Source organism: Theropithecus gelada, chromosome 4, assembly GCF_003255815.1.
Source record: "Theropithecus gelada isolate Dixy chromosome 4, Tgel_1.0, whole genome shotgun sequence".
Lineage (NCBI taxonomy): Eukaryota > Metazoa > Chordata > Mammalia > Primates > Cercopithecidae > Theropithecus > Theropithecus gelada.
This window is the reverse complement of record NC_037671.1, coordinates 83,660,815-83,674,626: the sequence shown is the minus strand read 5'-3', so window position 1 is coordinate 83,674,626 and position 13,812 is coordinate 83,660,815.

Here is a 13,812-nt window from a genome sequence, read left to right as displayed (position 1 = left end):
AACTTTGCTGTCACTGAAATTCATCTTTATGTTCCATCATCTCATGTTTTTTAGTGCCTAATAAGTGTTTGTTGAACATATGAATGGAGATCTGTGTTTTCTTCAGCTATGTATTGGAGATTTGCTCCTCTTAAAACTATTCCTGCAATTCCAGGCATTTCCACCAGGGGAACAAAAGAGCTGCTGTAGTTTGGCTAACCCTGGAGGAGCATAACTAAGAAGGGAAGTAATGGTAACACGTTATTATTTTTTGGAAGAATCTAGCTACTCATTAATATATTCCTACAAATTAGATATGTTGGTAGGTAAGGGGTGAAATAAACACAAAAAGATCTGTATTAAGATTTTAAAAAATGTTTGAACATAATATGTTAACTCTTACTCAAGTAGTACAATAACCACTAACTTTTATTCTGCTTTCTTCATTTTCCTCTCCAGATACTTAACAAAACAAGCCCTAGCTCTAATTTCTTTACAAACAGATTATTCTTAGATTATTCACAGGTCACTTTTAGCTTTAAAACTAAAACCCCTCCAGCAATTTTCCCCTGTTGTGTTACAAGATCTGTTGCTTCCCAATTACTTATTTAAGGATGTTTCCTATGGATGCTGATTTCCCCACTCAGCCTCTGCTTTCAGACTTTCTACTCATCTCTATTCATTCCCTCCAAAAGGAAGTACAATGTGTTTGTTTTTAATAATGTTCTAGACTTTCAAGATAATATTAAAAGTGATAGCCTTTGTTAAGCTTGGGAACTATGTCTTCTTAATATAATTTAAAGGGAAAAAATCTCTGACTAAACATTATTTTTTCAATGCATAATTCCTAAAGTGATATAATGAAAGAGCTTTAATAGATCCTCTAGCACTATCTACTTGCTGTTTTGTTGTAGATTATCCAAATCAGTTTTGGACTGAATAAATAAGATGGTTTTACTTTCTAGTTTCTATATCAGGCGTTAGTCATAATATTATTTTGTTCTATAATAAGCCAAGTATAAAAAGCTTTTCCCATGGGTCCCAGCTTCAGTTAGTCACAATATCACTGAACCTTAGTTTAAAATGTTTGTTTAAAGTGCCTACAATGTCTCAGGTGCTACATTAACATTAAAGTCTGGGAATACAGTGATAAACAGGAAGACAAAGTTCTGAGTCCCACGGAACTTGAATCTAGTGGAAATTAAGTAACAGAAAAATGGGAATAATACCAACCTCACAGTTAAGTTTTAAGGATTAAAGTGAGATAATTTATATGAAATTGCTTTGCAAGCTCTGTAACATTAAATATTAGATATTATATTAACTTGCATGACTTTTAGAAGAATCTAATGGTGAAAAGAAATGTGAGTATATGTGTTATATACTTATTTAAAAGATGAAACTGATCCTTAGAGAGGTGTTATGATCTGCCGCAGGCTACACTACTTGAAGTGGTACCACTGGGTTTGAGCCTAGGTTCTTCAACACCGGCATTCAGGCTTTCTCACATTCTCTGAACATTTAGGACTCTGTAACCTATTCTATCAATCTTTACTGGTTAACTAAACATGCATACATTTCATTCTTACTTATGTACATGTGCTGCACATACTTTGTTGTTTTGGCAAAGCAGTCTACTTCCAGAGGCTGCATCTTCTAGAAGCAGACTGGGTACTGTCCATGCTCATGGGCTCTTTGTTTTATAATTTGTCAAGTGGATATGATAGATTTATAGTCCAAATTGGGTTCATGTAGTAAAAATCAATTGCTGTTCTCTATGTTTCAAAATATTCAGAGCATAGTTGGAGTGCCTACTGCATACAAAACTCTGGGTTAGGTGATTTTGGTGGGGGGGTTACAAAACAAATAATATCGTTTTCTTTTCTTATTGTATTTACTAGGACTTCTTTTGTTTCTGTGTTTTACAATAAATAACAGATATCCTTATATTCTTCTTGACTTTAATGACAATATTTCTAAAATATTCCTATTACCCATGTTGTTTGATATGCTGCTTTGGATAGATTGTCTTTGTCATGTTAAGGACATTCCCATTTATTCCTATTTTTTTTTTCCTTTTTTTTTGAGACGGAGTCTTGCTCTGTCGCCCAGGCAGGAGTGCAGTGGTGCAATCTCGGCTCACTGCAAGCTCCACCTCCCGGGTTCATGCCATTCTCCTGCCTCAGCCTCCTGAGTAGCTAGGACTACAGGCGCCCGCCCCGACGCCCGGCTAAATTTTTGGATTTGTAGTAGAGACAGAGTTTCACCGCGTTAGCCAGGATGGTCTCAATCTCCTGCCCTCGTGATCCCCTTGTCTTGGCCTCCCAAAGTGCTAGGATTACAGGCGTGAGCCACTGCGCCTAGCCCATTTATTCCTATTTTTAGAAGTTTTTTTTAAACTATAAATATATGGTGAAACTTATTGAATATTTTATCTATTAAATTAAAATAATTTATGATTTTCTCTTTTATTCCAATAATGTACCAAATATCTTGATTGATTTTCTCATGTTAAACTTTGAGTTATTGGAATTCTTTCTAATATCCTGGTGGGTTAGTTACATAAATTTTTTTTTAGATATGTGTTAGAGTTCTCTAGAGGGACAGGACTAATTGGATAGAAGAAAATACTAAGAGGAGTTTATTAAGGAATGTTAACTCACATGATCACAAGGTGAAGTCCCACAATAGGCCATCTGCAAGCTGAGAAGGAAGCCAGTCTTAGTCTCAAAACTTCAAAGTAGGAAAGCTGGCAGTGCAGCCATCAGTCTGTGGCCAAGGGCCCCTGAGCCCCTGGGAAACCACTGGTATAGGTCCAAGAGTCTAAAAGTTTAAGAACTTGGAGTCTAGTGTTCAAGAGCAGGAAGCATCCAGCATGGGAGAAAGATGGAGTTCAGAAGGCTTAGCCAGTCTAGTCCTTCCACATTCTTCTGCCTGCTTTTATCCTCACCACGCAGACAACTGATTAAGTGGTGCCCACACAGGTTGAGAGTGGGTCTGTTTCTCCTAGTCCATTGATTCAAATGTTAATCTCCTTTGGGAACACCCTCACAGACACACCCAGGAACAATACTTTGCTTCCTTCAATCCAATCAATTTGGCAATATTAAACATCACAGAATTCTTATACCTAAATTCACAAGTTAAATTGACCTATATTTTCATCTCTGAATTTGCCTTTATTTTGTTTTGGAATAAAAATTTCATCTTAAAATAAATTTCGTACTACTTTCACAAACTAAATCAGGCAGAGTTCCTTGTTCTCCCTTACATTTTACAATAATTTCTATAAAATAAGGAGTTTGTATTTCTTAAAAGTGTGGTAGAACTCATCTTTTAAATTAAATGGACCTCTATTAGTGGTGGGGAGACAAAATGTTATTATTATTTTAACTTTCATAGACATTATTGGTCTATTCAAGTTTAAAATTTCTTCTTGTGCCAGTTGTGGTACGGTTTTTTCAGAAATGTATCACATTTTCCCTGGACTTTCCTATTTATTGCCATGCGGTTATTCACAACATTCTTTTATGATTTTAAAGTCCCTATAGTTTACTTCCCTATTTTATTATACATTTGTTTATTCACACCTTTTGGTCTCTTTGAGGTATTAGTCAGTCTTATCCGAAGTTTACCCTATATCCTATTTAGGAACCAGATTCAGTTTATTGTTGTTGCTTATTTCATTAATTATTATTATTTTCTTTTTGTATTCTCCCTTCTTTATTTTTATTTATTTATTTTTTTTTGTAGGATGGCTTTTGTGGGGATGGTTTATCTTATTGCTCTTTTTGTGGCTTCCATGTTGAAGTTTGAGCTTATTCATGATGTTACAGTAGGTAGTTCAGACATGAGGAGGGCAGGAGAAGCCTCCCACCCACCAGGGATGTTAGGTGACCATCAGGTGATGGTCAGGCTGTTGTTAAACTGTCTCTCTAAACTATTAATTGCTCTCAGCCAGCAACAGGGAAAGGCAGTCTCCCAAAAGAAAGAAACACCTGAAACTGGTGATCAGCAGCTTCCGAATAAGATCTCAGGAGTTGGGCAAGTGGGCTCAAGCATGTGCATTAAGAGGCCAAATGTCAGAGTTTAACTGGTATCTGACCTTCTCTAGGAATGCTGGACTGGTGAGGGAAAAACGCCTCAAGTGAGCATATGCACAACTTCAGTAAACACACTGCACATGGGCCCCTTCCAAGTGCTGGCAGGCCGCTGTGCATGCAGACAGGCCACCCCAAGGAAAGAATTAGGAGAGTAGCAATGCAACCCGGGAAGCATGCCAATGTATAAAACTCCAAGTCAAGTATCAAACGTCAAACCACACACTTGAATCTCTCAGGTCACCCACTTGGCCCTTTTCCAAGCGTACTTTACTTTCGTTCCTGCTCTAAAACTTTTTAATAAAGTTTCACTCTTGCTCTAAATTTTGCCTCAGTCCCTCCCTCTGCCTTATGCCCTTCATCAAGTTCTTTCTTCTGAGGAGACTAGAATTGAGATTGCTGCAGACCTGTATGATTCACTGCTACTAACAATGATAAAAGCATTTGGATGTTTAAATTTTTTGTTTCCCACAAGTTTTGATACGTAGTAATTTCTTGTCTTTTAGTTCTTCATATTTCATATTTTCCTTGTGATGTCCTTTTTAACCTAAGATTTATATTGTATTTTTTTCTAAGTTTCTGGACATATGGGGGTATTTTAGTTATTCTTTTGTTATCGCAACAGGTTTGTTGCCTGATGTACAGCAAGTAAATACACCGAGACACAGGCACACAGAAAGAGGTTTAATGGTAAACAGCTGTATGAGGAGAAGGGAGGAAACCCCAAATGTGCCACTATGAGGAGTCTGGGACTAGGGATTTTAAAGGGTCTGAAAGAGTAGTGGGTCAAGGTATGGGGACTGTTGATTGGTTGAAGAGTGCAAAATGAAGTTATGGGATGGGAGATGGAGGACCTGCATTCTCATGCTGATTGGGTTCTTCTGTGAGGGTCTTCAAACTGGTTGATGTCAGCCATTCTGCTGGAATTCAGGATCTGAAAAGCATCATAAGCAATTCTTAAATAAAAGCTTTGTGATTCTAAGGTGAGATCTATATGTAGGAACAATGGAGATGCACATGGTCAGTATGTAGTGCTCTGTGTCTTCTGGTTAGTCAACAGCTATAAGGGAGTAAGACAAAGTGCAACCTGCTTAATACTTATCATATGTCTGTCCAGAATCTGTAATTCTTGTTAATCTTGTAAGGATGGTTTCACTTTGTTCTTGATTTTTAATTTCGTTGCATTAGTGTCCAAGAATATAGTCTGTATGAACTTTATGACCTCAATCTTGCATAATTTATTTAGGCTTCACATGTTTTCCTGCACAATTTTGTGAATGTTTTATTCTCAGTAAGAATATGTTTTTCTGTTTATTAGTTGTTTAACTTTGTAATGATGTGACTGAGATCTTTTATTTTCTTTATTTACTTGATCTGTCAGATTCTGAGAGGGATGTGTTGAACTTCCTAATCTCTGGGTTAATTAATTAATTCTTTTCCATAATTCTAGCACATACATACACACACATATGTATAGATATGCTATCTTTTATATTTTTGTATTATTGAGTTATTTTTCTTTCCTGAGTACATAACACTTTATACCTTACGTGTATATTATCTTAAACTCTACTCTTTTGTTTTGTTTTGTTTTGAGACGGAGTCTCAGTCTGTCATGCAAGCTAGAGTCCAGTGGCACAGCAATCTCAGCTCACTGCAATCTCGCCCCGCCCCCTCCGGGTTCAAATGATTCTCCTGCCTCAGCCTCCTGAGTAGCTGGGCATATGCCACCATGTCCAGCTATTTTTTTTTTTTTTTTTTGTATTTTTAGTAGAGACGGGGTTTCACCATGTTGGCCAGGCTGGTCTTGAACTCCTGACCTCAGCTGATTTGCCCTCCTCAACCTTCCAAAGTGCTGGGATTACAGGCGTGAACCACCCACCGTGCCCAGCTAACTCTACTCTTTTGATGTTAAAATAACTAACTCTGATTTTTTTTCTGGCCAATATTGGCCACTAACATTTATTAGATTGCTGTAGTCTAATAAATGAAAATTAGAAATTTGTGTTATCTTGTGTATAAATCCCTCTTTTCTGTTTCATTTTAAAAATTTTCTATATTCGAATGTACTATTTGATGAATTTTGACAAATGTATATACCTGTGTAATTGCAATCCCAATTAAGATATAGAACTTTTATTTCACTCCCCTAAAGTTCTCTCATACCCCTCTGTAATCAATCCATTTCTCACCCTACCCCACCCTAATTCTACCAAACTGATCTGATTTGTATCACTAAAGATTGTATTAGCCTGTTCTAGAACTTCATATAAATGGGATAATCCATTCCATTCTCTTGCACCTGGCTTCTATCTGCTCAACATAACATTTTTGTTATACATCCTATGAACATGTATAGTACATTCCTTGAATGTAGTCTATAGAGGAAAATTGTTGCATTACATTTTATTATATTGCATTAAATGTAATTTAAAAAATACATTTAATTTTTTAATGTATTTAGCCAGAAATCAATAAAAGTCAAATACAGTCATGCACCACATAACAACATTTTGGTCCATGATGGACCACATATATGATGGTGGTCCTGTAAGATTATGATGGAGCATATATAGAAATTTGATATATGACACTTGATGCTAGCATTGCAGATTGAGTAGAGGAAATGGTTAATATTTAGTGATGGTGCTGGGGCATTTGATTTTCCATATAAAAAATATAAATAAAAGTATATCATCCAGGTTTGTTTAAGTGTGTCTGTGATGTTAGCACAATGATGAAGTCACCTAACAACACATTTCTCAAAATGTATACCTGTCATTAAACGATGCATGATTGATACTAAATTATGTGAGTGACCAGCTTATTTAGTATTTTCAACCCATACATATTTGGAGGTCTGCACATTGTTCAAATAAATGTTTTCTAAATACTACATGATATAGAAAGAGACATGGATTTTAGAATACACAGGCCTGGGTTAAGATCCTAGCTCAGCTGCATAAGCTGGGTGACCAAGGCTAGTGGCTTACCTCTAGTAGCTATAGGATAATAATACATACTGGCAAGTATATTGTTAGGTTAAATGAAATAATATTCGAACGGAAGTTGACACATATTTGGTGTAAAATAGCATTATGTTGAATTAAAATATACTTAAAAATTTCTCTAATACTTGTGTTTGTTAAATTAAAAGAAATTACATTTTATTACTCTAAAGATGGATGATCACTAAAACTAGGTTGTAAATATGTTTCTAAATAGTAGACCTTGAGAAATTGATAGTTTGAAATTGGAGCATATTAATTTCCTGTGTATAAACGGGCCTTTATAAAGTACTGAATACCAATTTATTCTAAAAAGTAATTAGACATTTGAAAACTATTGTTTGTACTGTTAATTTGCTTAGCAAACCTTTCCCCATGTATTTGTAGTGATAATTCTCAGCTTTGCCTTTGTACAGATGATACTGATGAGAGTGTATCATTGAGCTTTTACCACTTTGGTAACTTGAAGTGTCCACGTGGGACTAGTTGTTCATATATTGTAAAAAGCGATGGTATTTCCTTGGCAAAGAAGGTGTTAAAACATATGAGAACATTGTAGATTTCTACCTGTTAGAAATCTAGTTTTTTTTCTTCTGTCCCAACACACTTACTCCTCTTTCCTCAACCAACCAATTGACTGGTTACTTTGGCACTAATAAAATAACGATACCGATAATAATAATAGCTAATAAGTTTTGAGCACCTGTTATGTTCCAGTCATTATTCAAAGAATATTTTACATACCGTATTCCACTGAATTACTGAAAAATGCTAAGCAGCAGGTACTAACAGTATCTCTATTTTCTGGAAGACACAATTGAGGCATAAGGAGATGCAATAATTTACCCACGGTTGGACAACTTGTATCAGAGCCTTGACTTATGATAACAATAGCTAATACTTGTTGAGAACTTACTATATGCACTAAGTGTTTCATTCGTTAACTTTTTAAAAATCATCTCAACAACCCTATGACACAGATACTATTTTACAAATGATGAGATTGAGGCAGAAAAGGGTTATATAATTTAACGATATTACATAGCTCGTAAGTGAAGAAGTTGGGATCAGGCTGGGTCCAGAACATGTGCTTTATTACCCCTTAGTATTATCTCTCAACCAGACAAAAATATTTATAAGTACTTAATGTGTGCACAGTATTCTGGGGATCATAGAAGAAACATAACTTTGTTTTCTTTATTCATGAACTTACTGTGTTGTAAGAGAAGTGAAAAGAAGACAAATAAAACCATTATGGGAAGGTATGAGTGCTGAACTCTTATTACAGAAACTAAAAGTAAAGGGTTTGGAGAAGAGAGAGATGGGTATGTTATTGGAACTCCGGAGTGGACCTTTAAGTACTCTCAGTGAATAGGAGGAAGGTGGAGAAAGGATACTTTGTAATGTGGAATAACCTATTAATTCTCCAAAAACAACATGTCTTTAATTAATTTCAGGGCTAAAACTCATTTATCTTGTTATTTTTCCTCATTAGGAGAAAAATCACCTTCTTAGTATTTTTATACCCCTTTCTAGTAAGATTAAATTAACTCTGTAAAGATTCTTGAAAATTTTCTAATTCTTTACTCCATCAGAGTAAAAATATTTAATGTCTTATGACATTAACTAGAAAAGCTAATTTCCTTTGCCTTTAATTTTGGCAATACTTTCCTTCATATAAATAATGATAGGAGGAATAAAAATTTCTTGTGACACTTTAAATGTAAATTTGATAAAAATGACATCTCTTTATGCATACAGAATATTTATATGTTTTGGATCAAAGATATTTTTGGCAGAAAAAAAAAGAGAATTAATAGATTGGTTTAATGGAGAGTCTGTCTGTTTATAAAGGCTTATATGAAAAGATGGGTTTTTCCTTTAATCGCACCAGTCGATAGATTCATTTAAAATAGACTAACTCAGTATGTCCAAAATGGAACTAATAATCCCACTCACCAAAGTTTTTCCTTTTCCCATGCTCCTTATCTCAGGTAGTTACATCTCAAATTGTCACCTCCTGCAACTCACCTGCCTCTGCTCCCTCATTCTCTTATGCCTATCAACCTCAGGGGCTGAAACTGCCTTTGATCCCTCACTCTTTCCTTTCTACCCATCAACCTCTGGGGCTGAACCTGCCCCTGCTCCCTCACTCTTTTCTTTATACCCATCAACTTTGTAGGGCTGAACCTGTCCCTCCTCCCCTACTCCTTCCTTTCTATCCATCAACCTTTGGGACTGAACCTACCCCTGCTCCCTCACTTCTTCCTTTCTACCCATCAACTTCCAGAACTGAACCTGCCCTTGCTCCCTTGCTCCTTCCTTTCTACCCATCAACCTCTGGGGTTGAACCTGCCCCTCCTCCCTCACGTCTTCCTTTCTACCCATCAACCTCAGGGGCTGAACCTGCTCCTGCTCCTTCACTCCTTCCTTTCTACCCGCCAACCTCTGGGGCTGAACCTGCCCCTGCTTCCTCACTCCTTCCATTCTAACCATCAACCTCTGGAGCTGAACCTGCCTCTCCTCCATCACTCCTTCATTTCTACTCATCACCCCATCAACTTCTGGAGCTGAACCTGCCTCTCCATACTCACTCCTTCCTTTCTACCCATCAACCTCTGGGGTTGAACCTGCACCTCTTCTCTCACTCTCCTGTACTTATTAACCACAGAGACCTGTTGATTTTTTTTTTTTTCAGATAATCTCAGAAATCACTCTCAAATATCTGTAGGAGCCTGGCAGATAAAATAAAACAGGCTGGGTTTGGTGGAAGGGCATGTGGTCAGGTGGGGAGTGTATGTTGTCTATAAAGAGCATATGCTTCTTACTGCCAGGCAAGGTATTGTTATGAGGATCATGTAGCTCAGTACTGCAAATCTCTATGTTTCTAAAGAGGAGGTGTAAATTTAGGTTTTGTGTAGTCTTTGGATTTTATGATGTTGTCAATGAATTCAAGTAAAAACCAACTCATATTGTATACTTCAAACAAGTCATTTAAGACAAAATTGGGTTTGTGGTGTTGTCAGTTTATGACATCTTTTCTAATACTATTCTTGTTCTCCATTCTCACAGCTGTTGTTCTAATTTAGGTCTGTAACATCTTGGTCTAAAATATTACAGCGTCTTCCTAACTGTTCTCCTTGACTCTAGTCTTGTTCCTGCCAAGCCCTCCTTTATCCTGACTCCTGACTGGGATTTCTAAAATACAAAGTTCATCAGATTATTCCACCTGTTTAAAAAAAAAAAAGAACAAAAAAAGCACTTTTGATGACTCTGGTACTTAGATTAATTCCAGACTCTTTGGCCAGGTGTTCCAGTCCCAAAATTCTATGGACCCACCCCAAATTCCTGGACTCTATCTCTGTGGTTTCCCCAGCTACAGCCTTGGTTCTACCACACAAGAACATTCAACATTCTCAGAACATGTCAGTTTCTTTGGGTATCACACATTCTGCACTCTCTATTGGGAACATCTCTCTCAAGTTCTGCTCATCTAGCTCAACTCAAGTATCATTTCCCTCTGAAACTCAGCTCAGGGTATAGTATATGTTCAATCAATAATTTTTGAATTAATGACCAGCCTATAGTCTTCTCTAAGACAGATGCATGTCATGCTAGTCAGAATTAGTCTCTTAATGTTTTTTCTTACTGTTAGCTTGGTACGTATCACCCAGATTATAGCTAGAGGTACAGTGTGCATGTTTATTACCCATGTTGAATTGTGATCTCTCTTTATCCACAGATCCTAGCACAATGCTTAACACATGATAATCAGCCAATGAAGCTTCTTAAATTGAAGTTATAATATCTTCTTACTAAAAGACATTACTGAGATTTTTTCTGTTTTAGATTTTTTTTATGCTCTAAGAGTTCAATGTAGAAAGACATGTAGAATGCTTTTTCTAGAAATTAAAAACTTTTATTCAAGAAAGGCTTGTCTGTGGCTGCCTATGGAATAATTATATTCCAAGGTCAAGTATTTTTAATAGTAATGCCCCAAATTATGTAGCATGCTTATCTAAGGACTTCAGGATCCTTTGTGAGCCTGTTCTAAGTAACCCATATATCAGTCCTCTGAGGTGAGTCAGATATAAATAAAGGCCCTGGAATATAGGAAAAGGCTGGATCTGGGTAACCCCTCAACATGTACCATTTCTGAATCAGTTCAAGCGAGTTGAGTGCATAAGAGAGAAAAAACAGAACTACTGAGTAGTGTGAGACTCATTTGGAAGAACTGCTGCTTGTATGAAACATTACTATCAAAAAGGGAGAGAGGGCATGGCATCTCCTCTCCATTATAAACAAGATTGAAAAATAAAAATCACAAATGGGCCTACACATAATCATATCTTAGTGCATTTGGTGAGTTAGGAAGGAATCATTTTCCTAAAATTTTAATAATAGGATTTTCCCCAATAATAGCTTAAAAGAGAAGACTGTCTTTAAAGTTGATGTGCTTGGTCAATGCTACATGGAAAATTACCTGAAGAACATGACTATTTTAAATGTCATAAGATATTGAGAAGAGTTTCTTTTGCATAGACAACACGGCTGTGCTAAGATACTCCTAGGAGCATGTGTTCATCTGAGAGTTCTGTCACCTGTCACTGCGTTGTCTTGGGGTTTCTGTAACATTATTTATTATTAGCTCAGGAGAGGCTGCATGTAAGTACAAGATCTCATCCTGCTGGGAGCCACAAAGTTGGATGAAACTCAACTTGGGAGCTAGTTGGCTCTGAAGAAAGATACTTTCTTAAGAAATAGGCCAGGTATGGTGGCCCAGGACTGTAATCCCCACACTTTGGGAGGCTGACGGGCAGATCACGAGGTCAGGGGATCGAGACCATCCTGGCTAACACAGTGAAACCCCGTCTCTACTAAAAATACAAAAAAAAAAAAAAAAAAATTAGCCGGGCGTGGTGGCAGGCACCTGTAGTCCCAGCTTCACGGGAGGCTGAGGCAGGAGAATGGCGAGAACTCGGGGGGCGGAGCTTGCCGTGAGCCGAGATCGCGCCACTGCACTCCAGCCTGGGCGACAGAGCGAGACTCTGTCTCAAAAATAAATAAATAAATAAATAAATAAATAAATAAATAAATAAATAAAATAAAAAAATAAAAAAAAATGAAAGAAATAAGACCCACAGTCCTCCACCTTTTCCCTCCCCTGTAAAAGGTATAATTTGTGGGCAATTGAAGTCACAATATAGAAATTGCAACATTGTCCCAAGGGGGATGAAGTCTCGCTCAGCTGCCAGGCAGGAGTACAGTGGTAGGATCTCGGCTCACTGCAACCTCCACCTAACCTCCACCTCCTGGGGTCAAGTGATTCTCCTGCCTCAGCCTTCTCAGTAGCTGGGACTACAGGCATGTGCCACCATGTCCAGTTAATATTTGTGTTTTTAGTAGATACGGAGTTTCACCATATTGTTGAGGACTGTCTCAATCTCTTGACCTCGTGATCTACCCTCCTCGTCCTCCCAAAGTGCTGGGATTACAGGCATGAGCCACCGCGCTCAGCCAAAATAGTTGGTGTTTAAATGATACACGTTTGTTTCTCAAACTTTTTCTCAACTAGGCAACATAAAAGGCAAATGTTGGTCCTGTGCCATGGAAGGGTCAGGCGAGCCCAAGGCAAATCTTATGGTGCTGAAAAAAGTTCATTTGGAGCAGCTGTCCAGGAATGGGGCCAGAGGAAAGTTCTCAAATTTAAATTATGCATTTTGAAAATGGGTTTAATTTGTTGAATAGTATCAAAATATTACCTTTTATTTTAGTTTTGAGGCACGGTCTCACTCTTTCACTCAGGCTGGAGTACAGTGGTGTGATCACAGCTCATTGCAGTCATGACTTCTGAAGGCCTCAAGTCATCCTCCTCCCTCAGCCTCCCAAGGGACTACAGGCAAGTTCCACCATGCCTAGCTATTTTTCTATTTTTTTAAAGATGAGGTTTCACGATGTTGCCCACGCTGGTCTTGAACTCCTGGGCTCAAATTATCCACCCACCTTCTCCTCCCCAAATTCTAGAATTACAGGAGTAAAACACTGCCCCCAAGCCCAAATCTCACCTTTTAATTAACAACACAAGGCATATTGATTTTATCAGTTCTAAGGTATATTTTTCCTCAGCAAACAGGTATGGAGATTGTACATGTCAAGCACTACTTTGGGCAAGAGTGAGACTGTGATGAGTGAGGAGGCAGAATCCCTACCCTTATGGAGCTTACCTTCTGGTAAAGAGAGACAGGTCACATACACAAAGAATCATTTTATAAAGTCACATTCACGTGTGAAAAAATAAAATATGATAATATGGCAGAGAGGATCTATAATTGGGGTGGGGCTGCTTTCACTGAGGCAGTCTGAGATGATATTTGACTGAAGTCTTGAAAGAAAAGACTAAAGAAGAGATAAACCATCAACAGTTATATGCCAAGTACCATTCTAGCCACTTTTCATATATTAACTCATATGAACCTCCTAACAGCCCTCTGGAGTCTGTGGTCATCCAGATCTGGGAGAAGAGCATGGCAAGCAGGAGAAATAGCAAGTGCAAGCCTTTGCAGCAAGACCAAGTCTGGTGTGTTTGAGTGGCAAAAAAGAGACTGGTATGGCTGGAGATGAGGGCAGTGGGGTTGACAGTTCGGCAGGGGCCCAGTCAGAAATGGGTTTTCTTCTGATGGCAGGCAGAAAGTTTTGTAAGACCTTACACAGGAGAGTATCAAGAC